Here is an 11,127-nt window from a genome sequence, read left to right as displayed (position 1 = left end):
ACATTTATCATGATATAAGGAAATAAATAATAACTTTATTATTGCCTCTAGGGCATATTTCCTTCAGTCTCCCACTTGCACTAGAGTCAATAATCTAGTTCACATCGCCATGTGATTTAACAGCAATAGTTCACATCACCATGTGATTAACACCCATAGTTCACATCGATATGTGATCAACACCCAAAAGGGTTTACTAGAGTCAGTAATCTAGTTCACATCGCTATGTGATTAACACCCAAAGAGTACTAAGGTGTGATCATGTTTTGCTTGTGAGATAATTTTAGTCAACGGGTCTGCCACATTCAGATCCGTAAGTATTTTGCGAATTTCTATGTCAACAATGCTCTGCATGGAGCTACTCTAGCTAATTGCTCCCACTTTTAATATGTATCTAGATTGAGACTTAGAGTCATCCAAATCTGTGTCAAAACACGCATCGACGTAACTTTTTACGACGAACCTTTTGTCACCTCCATAATCGAGAAATATTTCCTTATTCCACTAAGGATAATTTTGACCAATGTCAAGTGATCTACTCTTAGATCATTATTGTACTCCCTTGCTCCACACAGTTTGTTCCATGTTGGGACATGGATATTTGTTGGGATATCACAATATCTCTTATTTTAATTAATGCATCTATATACTTGGTAAAGGGTGGAAGGCTCGGCCTTATGCCTGGTGTTTTGTTCCACTCTTGCCGCCCTAGTTTCCGTCATACCGGTGTTATGTTTCTTGATTTTGCGTTCCTTACGCGGTTGGGTTATAATGGGAACCCCTTGACAGTTTGCCTTGAATAAAACTCCTCCAGCAAGGCCCAACCTTGGTTTTACCATTTGCCACCTAAGCCTTTTTCCCTTGGGTTCTGCAGATTCAAGGGTCATCTTTATTTTAAACCCCCGGGCCAGTGCTCCTCTGAGTGTTGGTCCAAACTAGAGCACCGTGCAGGGCCATCCCTTGGAAACTTGGGTTACGTCGGCTCTGGTACGCTTAGCTTATCCGGCGTGCCCTGAGAACGAGATATGTGCAGCTCCTATCGGGATTTGTCGGCACAGCGGATGGTCTTGCTGGTCTTGTTTTACCATTGTCGAAATGTCTTGTAACCGGGATTCCGAGTCTGATCGGGTCTTCCTGGGAGAAGAAATATCCTTCGTTGACCGTGCGAGCTTGTGATGGGCTAAGTTGGGACACCCCTGCAGGGTTTTGAACTTTCGAAAGCCGTGCCCGCGGTTATGGGCAGATGAGAATTTGTTAATGTCCGGTTGTAGAGAACTTGAAACTTAACTTAATTAAAATGCATCAACCGCGTAGGTAGCCGCGATGGTCTCTTTTCGGCGGAGTCCGGGAAGTGAACACGATTCTTGTGTTATGCTTGAACGTAAGTAGTTTCAGGATCACTTCTAGTTCACGACCGTGCTTTGCTTCTCTTCTTGCTCTCATTTGCGTAAGTTAGCCACCATATATGCTAGTGCTTGCTGCAGCTCCACCTCATTACCTTGTCCTACCCATAAGCTTAAATAGTATTGATCGTGAGAGTGTGAGATTGCTGAGTCCCCGTGACTCACAGATTACTTCCAAAACCAGTTGCAGGTGCCGATGATGACCGTGCAGAAGACGCAACCGAGCTCAAGGAGGAGCTCGTTTAAGATCGTGTTTGTTATGTTGTTTTCCGTTTCCAGTTGATCAGTAGTGGAGCCCAGTTGAGACGATCGGGGATCTGTAGCATTAGGGGTAGTCTTCTTCTATTTTGGTTCCATAGTCGGACCTTGATTGTATCTGTATGTTGTAATGCTTTATTCATGTATTGTGTGAAGTGGCGATTGTAAGCCAACTATGTATCCCTTTCCTTATTCATTACATGGGTTGTGTGAAGATTACCTCTCTTGCGACATTGATTACAATGCGGTTATGCCTCTAAGTCGTACTTCGACACGTGGGAGATATAGCCGCATCGTGGGCGTTACATAATATTGCTATGAACTATAATTGTACTAGAGATATTTGCATGTTATTTATGTATAAATTATGTTATTTTCTATAATTATTTTGAGGATTGCGAACTTAAGGAAAAAAAATAGGACTCAGACAACACTCTCCGAGTACTCCACTCCGATGAGTTTATCCTAAATAGTGCCATGATGGATGAAATTACGAACTATATCTACACAAAGAAAACCAGGGAGGGGACACTCACCTGCTACATGGCCGACGAAAGCCGGGGGAGAGGGGAGGGCCCAGGGGCGGCAAATAATATAGAGAACTTGGGAGTGGAGGTGGAGAGAACAATATGGGGTAAATTGTCCATCTTGCTTGCTAGATAGCAGGATAATAAAACCAACAAAGGCCAAAGAAAGGGATGATTACTTGGTGTCCATCTAAGGACCAACCAAGCGCAAGCCTAATGGTTCGACCGCCCGGCACTTGCACTGTTATAAATATGAAAGTCATAACAAAGAATGATTTTACCATCATATCGTTTTTTACAAGTTTTGGCATGCTAACATTTTTTAATCAAATTTATGTTTTAATCAAAGTCTCTATGTTTTTATGATGATTACCCTAATGTTTTGATTAATATCACTATGGCTAAGTTTATTGTTCCATGACAATGCACGGTCATTTAGCTAATTGAGTTAATACTTGAGTTAGTCCCGTATTTGCAGTTGCTATTTTGGCAACCACATGATGTGCGCACACACTCTGTATATCCCTGAAACTGCATCTTTGGATTTTGTAGTCACTTTGTTCCTTTTTACTATTAGATTGGTTTGAAGTCAAACTTTATAAAGTTTGACCAAATTTATATTAATGTTCGGGATATCGCTTCTTGGTAACTTATCGGTTGACCCAAGATAAAAAATAAATCGACTTATCGGCCTATTTATTGATTTTATCGGTCGACTATTTATCGGCAAGGTTTTTTAAAAATCTCAGGTTTTCGTATCATGAGGATCAATCAACATGACAAAATTGTAAGCCATGTCATCCATATTCCTCTTAAACGACCTAAGATGTACTAGAAGTAGTCATCTACACAAACGGGGGGCATCAAGACTATAAAAACTCAACCAAAATAAGAAAATTCGAAAGCTAAATGAATTGGGTCCACAGATTAAAAAGAAACGAGTGTGTCTAGGGCACATCTAGATGTGCTCTACTTATTGCACATCTAAATGAGTAAATCAAGCATAAAGAGAAAAAGAAAAAAAGAAAAAATATATTCACACAAATCTCGATATAAGATCAATGACATATAACTTAGATGTGCAATATTTATAATACATCTAGATATGCTTTAGCAAAACTGTTTCTTAAAACAGTATCAAGGGTTTGGTACGCAGACCACATATTAGGTACCAGCGTCTTCGGATACATCGGTTCACAAAACCGAAAACGGCGGGAGCAAAGCTGATTAGGAAAGCAGGGTCGACGCTCGAACTGAACTAAACGTGTATTCGGCAAACTTTGGAAACCAGAGCTTGTCGATACCAAAACGAATGCGATACCTGAGTGCGAACTAAACACGTCATATGATCATTATCAATAATAAAGATGCATAGAGTGGTTACTGTTTCGTGTTACTCGAAAAAATATCAAGTGTCGCACTTGGGGAAGTAGCATAAACGAGGGACAAAGGGAGTTTGGAGCTGACATAAGTCGAGATTTGCAGAGACAAAGCAAAAGTCACAATCCCTTGTCAGAGAATTAATAACGTCAAACAAGAGAAAGATTTAAAGTCGATCATGTTGAGTCGAGGGCGCCCTGCTTAGACAAGTGATCACCGTTGCTACGATACCAAACGAACCCGTTATTTCTACAACAGCGCGCGTGCCCTCTCTGTCAACACCTAACTATACTGCAAAGTTCAATCTATTGAACAATGCAACGTGGCAACTGAAACTAGTAAACGGACGATGGTCCACTAAGCAAAAACAACATAAAAAGAAGATTAGGAAAGGGAAGAAGCAGAAAAAAAAACTCACATGCATGGTTATCGACTTATCGCCGGTTGTCCGATTCTACTCCTACCAGGCAGGCGCGGATTCAGCAATGATTACGTGCAGCGATACGCGTATATACATCGATCGGTCGATCGAGCACCGAGACGAGGAGGTGTTGGCTGGCCCTTGCTCACAGCTCTTGCTCGAGGAACTTGTCCTCCTCCACCGCCTTCTCCGGCCCGGCGACGTCCGAAATCCAGGTGCTCAGAGACGACACGCTCCGGGACAGCCACGCAATTGGCGACGACGCCTTGGGACTCTCAGCGGCCACAGCTGCGCTCTTCCACCGCTCCTCCTCGGCCTGCAGCCTCTTGTCCATGTACTCCCTCACCGCTCCGACGCCGTTGGCCACCACCTTCAGGGGCGGCACGACCAGCGGGTTCTGGTCCAGGCAGAGCCGCTCCAGCCGGTCAAGTCTTCCGAAGCAGTCCGGCAGCGCGGTATCTGGTTGTTGCTGAGGTCGAGCTCGCGAAGGCCGACCAGGTCGCCGAACGACGCCGGCAGGTCCCGCATGTCGCTGAAGTTGCTACTCAGGTTGAGCGACTCAAGCGCCACCAGTTTGCCGAAGGAGGAGGGCAGACCGCGGAGCTCGTTGAAGTGCACATCCAGGAGGCGCAGGGACCGCATCTCGCAGATGGAGGACGGCAGCGAGCGCAGCTTGTTGAGGTGCACCCAGAGCTTCTGCAGGTTCACCAGTTCGTAGCCGATGCCCGTCGGGAGGTACGCCAGAACGTTGCAGCTGGCGTCCAGCTCGACCAGTGACCTGGAGTCCCGACTTCAGACGATCAGCAAGCAAGCAATGGATCTAGTGCCAAGAAGATGCCTCGCGGATTCATGGGGGGCTATGGCTGGTTGGTTACCTGCATCTTGAGATGCTGTCGGGCAGAGATCTGAGCTTGTTGCCGGAGACGTCGAGCACCTTCAGGTTGGAGAGAAGCCCGATGGAATCCGGGAGGGAGACCAAGACGTTGGAAGCGAGCCGGAGTTCTTCCAGATGTTGAAGCCCGACTATGGCATCGGGGACAGCCTGCAATGTCCATCCAAAACCACCGGTAAAGAAGAGTGCCGAGCAGAGTGGTGCGTCTATGTGCAACCAAGCAAATTAACCTTGCGGGAAACAAAATTTGCAACTCCAAGTAAAGTATATATGATCTGCAATGGATCACGGAGGGAAATCCGTTTTCCTTCTTACACGTAGTGCCTCAAAATCAACCTAGCGCTCGAGGGTTCGGCTCACCTGCGGGGTTCCCAGCAGGGATTATTATATAGGGCCAATAAATGACTGCCATGTGTCCATGTGGGTCAACAACTACAATTAATTTTGATTAATTTTGTTTCCTGCTGTTTCATCATCCGGCATCTGCGCTGAAGAAATAAAGAGGCTGGCTGTGCTTGCTCGGCCACCGGCGATGTAGCTGGGTCGTCTACTGCCAATCGAGGACTACCCATGAGTCATTATTTTCGCCGCCGTCTTTATCTCCTGTTTTGGCGAGATTACAGTCTAAATGATCTCTATCACAACGAGGAAACGACCACAGAAGCGCGGCCATGGCAGTCTGTACTCTGTACGATGACCACGCGGTACCTGTACTGCCGGCCGCTCCAGCTCTGCACCAACGAAAATCAGTTCATCGTTTCATCCCTTTTTTCGATCGGCGCCAAATTAAAAGAGGTTCAATCTTGACTGCGGAATTATTGGATCGTTGACGGAGGATGTTGAACGGTGGTGTGCGTGTGCTTAAGCTCGGGCTCTATGGGCGCCGGCGGGCCGAACGACTCTGACGAGGGAACATGCGCTTTCTTCTTGCCCCTCTGCTTTTTCCGCTTGTGCTTGTTCGCTCGTGGATGAGGCCTGGGACGCGGCCAACACGGCAGGTGGTTCGGCCACCGGCGGGGGCGTCGCCATGGGATGCAGCACTGCGGGAGCCTCGGCTGGGGCGGCCGCCGGCATCCACGATTGGAGACAGAACGCCCAGCAGTGTCGCGGGCCGACGAATCAAAGCCCATCGGTGCTAGCACCCAGTCTCTTGGCGAGGAAGGATCGAAGGAGCAGGAAACAAAATTAATCAAAGATAATTGTAGTTGTTGGCCCACAGGGACACATGGCACTCATTTAATGGCCCTGCACCATAATCCCTGCTGGGAACCGTGCAGGTGAGCCGAACCCGCGCTCGAAGGTCCGATCGCCGGATTTTCCGGATCGGACGAACGATCCCAATCTCCCATGGATCGCATGTCTAAATGGTACTACGATGAATGAAAGCACGGGGAGAGACGGAGCAATGCATGGCGGCGTCAGCGAATCCTGACCTGGAGCTGGTTGCGCGAGATGTCGAGCAGGAGGAGGCCGCGGATCCGGCCCAAGGGCTCAGGCAGGTGGAGCAGCTGGCGGTCGGCGAGGCGCACCTGCTCCACCACCCTCCCTTCCTGCGCCTGCTTGAGCAGCCTCACCACCTCCTCGTCCACATCGCCGGATCCCTCGTCCTCCCTTCTCTCGCCGCCCCCTTCCGCCACGTCCCTCCCGTGCATCGCCATCCGGTACACCAGCTCCAGCTTCTCCTCCGCCTCCCGCAGCAGGGCACCATAAGCCTCGTGCTCCTCATCTAACCGGACCACCCCCTGGCTCTCCACCACCTTCTCTTCGATATCCAATCCGACGAGGTTTCCATGGGAGTGCAAGAGGAGGAAGGCGCAGGCGGAGTCGACCAGCTCGTGATCGGGGCGGGGGTCGAGGTGGCGGAGCGCGTCGTGCGCGCAGGTGATGTCGGCGACTGCGCCCGTCATGGAGCGGAGGACGGACGGGTGGCGGAGGCCAGGCATGCGCTCGACGAGGTCGAACTCCGCGGGGCCCGACGGGGCGCGCGGGGACGGGGACGGCGGCGGCGGCGGCTGCTCGAGGTCGTGCGGGGAGGAGAGCCTCGGGGACCCCGTCTTGATCGAAGGGAGGCGGGAGAGCACATAGGAGAGGATCGGGTGCGAGTTCGGCGACGGATCCATTGCGACGGCGGAATGACTGTTCCGGCTTCAAGCTGAGGGGGTCGCGGGAAGAGAGGAAGATGAAGATAGCGACAGGATCCCCAAAGGATTCCGGTATTTATATGTGGCGGGGGAGTTGTGTGGGCTGACTGTTCAACGCATGCGTGTCTTCGCCGTTGGACCGACTATCAACGGTCCGGATGGACCGCTGCTTGAAATCGCGTGCCGCCTTCTCAAGTAGTCATCGAGTTAAGTTAGGTTTTCTTTGCAAAATTTGGAATACCATTTGTCAAGATCCATTTCATATTTGATCATCACAAACTTGTACGATGTCGAAAACTGTTCAATATCCCCATACAATTGCTCAGAAAATATTACTCATTTCGTCCGAATTAGTTGATGCCCAAACAGATTTATCTACTGTAGTTTATCAGTCGTGATTAAAAAAAGAGTGGAATAACTAAACTAGTCTAGTCCACACTTCCTAGTATGGTCCACATGTGATAATCTGAACGGTGGGTATTGCTTCTTCTATTCTTGGGAGGGGAAAAGGAGGATCGCCGCTGCTTGTGATCCACAAGGCCCGCGCAGATAAGTACGTGAAGATGATTTCTTCGTGCATCAAAGCACAATGCCTGCGAGAAAGACGGGCAGCGCCAAGCTCCCACAGTTTCGACTTCCCTCGAGGCGGTTCCAGAATTTTCACTTTCAACCAAGTAATAAAACAGAAATATAGTAAGGACAGAAAACATTGAGAAACGTTTCAGTGCATCGATCGATTATCTAGACAAGCGGACGTTTCAGGAATTCTACCATGTGGTACACCCTAAACAACAATCCTGCCATGCACATGAGAAATACTCTCTCTTTTTTGCCAAAAGGCCTAAGAATAACAAGTTCTTACAAGTACATCCTTACAAATAAAAAATAAAAATACATTCAATTTCTTCCACCGATGATGCATGGAAACCAGGCGTAGGGGTCATAAGTGCTTGAACAGACAAGTACTCAACTAGCTATGTTATATTACATGGGTAGTAAAAATCATCTTTCAGAGAAAATAGTTCCGTTAAGGGTTCCTTTCATTGGGTACGCATGCCCTAATGTGCATGTCCGAACTGCGAAAAAGAACGCAGGCTATAAACATCTGGGGGCATTTTTCCAAATTAAATAAAAGCCATCTTTTGTTCGCCGACCGAATATTCCTTTAAAAACGCTAACTTTCGGCTTCATCCAGTCTGAGATACACATCCGGCTGACCCGGCAGTAATAATCGCAGAGGTGCTCCCCTTATGCCCTAGCCGAATTAACGGGAATGTAGGGCATAAATACAAGAGCCAGACAACCCAGCTTGGCCAAAACTTAAGTCATATCGATGCATATAATGGCGAAAAAGGATACATGCGGAAGAATAACACATGTGCGGGACATAAGGTCCAGAAAAATAGTTATATTAAGCTTCTGTATAAGAAGCCCCCAGGTATAATGAGCGCGGCGCGATTGTGCAACCAAGATACAAGTTTAGCCCTTTAGGGCCCGGATGAGAAATAAAAGGAGAGGAAAGAGAAAAGACAGATATGCAAAAAAAAATGACGGGGGCGAGGGGACAAACATATAGTCCGGCGCTAGGCGTAGAATCATCATAGTCTGGCTGCATTCCATGGGTTTGGCTCGAGTCGATTATCCGATACATCCCGCAGACGGTACGCTCCACCGGTCAGAACTTAGTCAATAATGAAGGGACCTTCCCATTTGGGCTTGAGCTTGTTCTTTTTCTTCTCCGGCAGGCGTAGAACTAGTTCGCCAACGTTGTAGGTTTTAGCCCGTACTTCTCTGCTTTGATACCTTCGAGCCTATTGCTGATAAAATGTGGAACGGGCCTTTGCCACGTCGCGCTCCTCCAGGGCGTCCAAACTGTCCCGCCGATCGAGCTCGACCTCTTTTTCCTCGTACATGCGCACTCGAGGTGAGTCATGAATTATGTCGCAAGGCAAAACAACCTCTGCGCCGTACACCATAAAGAACGGTGTGTATCCGGTAGTGCGATTCGGCGTGGTCCGCAGCCCCCATAGTATGGAGTCGAGCTCCTCTACCCAGTGCGTGTTTGATTCCTTTAAGGACCGCACTAGTCTGGGTTTAATGCCGCTCATGATAAGACCATTTGCTCGCTCAACTTGATCGTTAGTTTGCGAGTGATAGACAGAAGCATAGTCGAGCTTGATGCCCATATTGCTGCACTAGAGTTTCACCTCATCGGCTGTAAAATTCGTGCCGTTGTCAGTGATGATGCTGTGGGGGATGCCATAACGATGTACAACCCCAGATATGAAGTCTATCACCGGTCCGGATTCAGCCGTCTTGACGGGTTTAGCTTCTATCTATTTGGTGAATTTATCCACCATGACCAGGTTCCCCCTTTAAGGGGTCCGACCATGTCAAGCCCCCAGACTGCGAAGGCCAAGTAATGGGGATTGTTTGGAGGGCGGTAGGTGGCATATGGCTTTGGTTTGCAAAAAACTGGCAACCAACGCAATGTTGGACCAGATGGTGCGCATCTGCCCGGGCCGTCGGCCAATAAAAACCTGTACGGAAGGCCTTGCTTACAAGGGCCCGGGCTGCGGCGTGGTGGCCGCCGAGTCCGGCATGGATTTCTGGCAAAAACTTCTGCCCTTCCTCTTCGGAGATGCACCTATGAAGGACTCCGGTAGTGCTTTTCTTATAAAACTCTCCCTCGTGGACCTTGTAGGATTTAGATCGCCGCACTATGCAGCGTGCCTCATTTTGGTCCTCGGATAGTTCCTGCCTGGTTAGGTAGGCCAGGAATGGCTCTGTCCAGGGGGCGATGACGGCCATTATTACATGGACGGAAGGTGTTATTTCAATGGCAGAGCCTCCGATTGTGTCAGAGTGTTCGATATCCGGTGTTGTGGCCGGATCCGGGCTATTGTTACCGTGTCCCCTTCCCATACCACGGATGGCTTAAACAGTTTTTCTAGGAAGATGTTAGGTGGGACAGGGTCGCGCTTAGCGCCGAGACGGGCGAGGATATCCGCCGCCTGATTATTTTCCCGAGCCACATGGTGGAATTCAAGCCCCTCGAACCGAGCTGACATTTTGAGAACGATGTTGCGATATGCCGCCATTTTCGGATCCTTGGCATCGAAGTCTCCATTTATTTGGGATACTGCGAGGTTTGAATCCCCACACGCCTCTAGGCGTTGAATGCCCATGGAAACTGCCATCCGGAGACCGTGCAATAGGGACTCGTATTCGGCCGCGTTATTGGAGTCTGTGTATAGTATTTGGAATACGTATTGAACTGTATCTCCGGTGGGGGACGTCAGGACGACGCCAGCCGCCAGACCAGCCAGCATTTTAGAGCCGTCGAAGTGCATGATCCAATTGGAGTACGCGCCGTACTCTTTAGGGAGTTCGGCTTCTGTCCATTCGGTGATGAAATCAGCCAGCACTTGCGACTTGATGGCTCGCCGTGGTTTGTATGTTATGTCGAACGGGAGGAGCTCGATGGCCCATTTGGCAATCCGGCCCGTGGCATCGCGGTTGTTTATTATGTCGTTGAGTGGTACTTCTGAGGCCACCGTGATTGAACACTCTTGAAAGTAGTGTCGTAATTTCCGGGATGCCATGAATACCGTGTATGCTATCTTTTGGTAATGTGGGTACCGTGATTTGCATGGAGTGAGGATGGTAGATACATAGTATACCGACTTTTGAAGTGGGAATTTATGTCCATATGTCTCTCGTTCGACGACGAGCACTGCACTTACAACTTGGTGCGTTGCCGCTATGTATAATAGCATTGGTTCGCCGACATTTGGCGCGACCAAGATTGGGTTGGTGGCCAGGATGGATTTTATGTCTTCCAATCCGGCCGTGGCTGCGTCCGTCCACTCGAAGTGTTCGGTGCGCCGAAGAAGGCGATAAAGGGGGGGGGTGCCTTTTCTCCTAATCGGGAGATAAAGCGGCTTAGGGCCGCCACACATCCAGTTAACTTCTGGATTTGCTTAAGGTCGGTTGGTGTAGCCAACTGCGACAGGGCTCGGATTTTAGCCGGATTTGCTTCAATTCCTCTACTCGAGACGATGAAGCCCAGGAGCTTTCCGGCGGGTACGCCGAAAACGCATTT

General features: G+C 48.9%; 1 pseudogene; it reads right to left on the bottom strand.

Annotated features, from left to right (window-relative positions):
• Positions 1 to 3,794: 3,794 nt before the first annotated feature.
• LOC147965275 (plant intracellular Ras-group-related LRR protein 2-like) lies at positions 3,795 to 7,001 on the bottom strand (annotated as a pseudogene).
• Between the last annotated feature and the right edge of the window lie 4,126 nt (positions 7,002 to 11,127).

Source organism: Triticum urartu, chromosome 6A, assembly GCF_056163025.1.
Source record: "Triticum urartu cultivar PI428250 chromosome 6A, HENAU_Tu73, whole genome shotgun sequence".
NCBI lineage: Eukaryota > Viridiplantae > Streptophyta > Magnoliopsida > Poales > Poaceae > Triticum > Triticum urartu.
The sequence above is the reverse complement of the archived record's forward strand: the minus strand, read 5'-3'. Positions and strand labels throughout refer to the sequence as shown.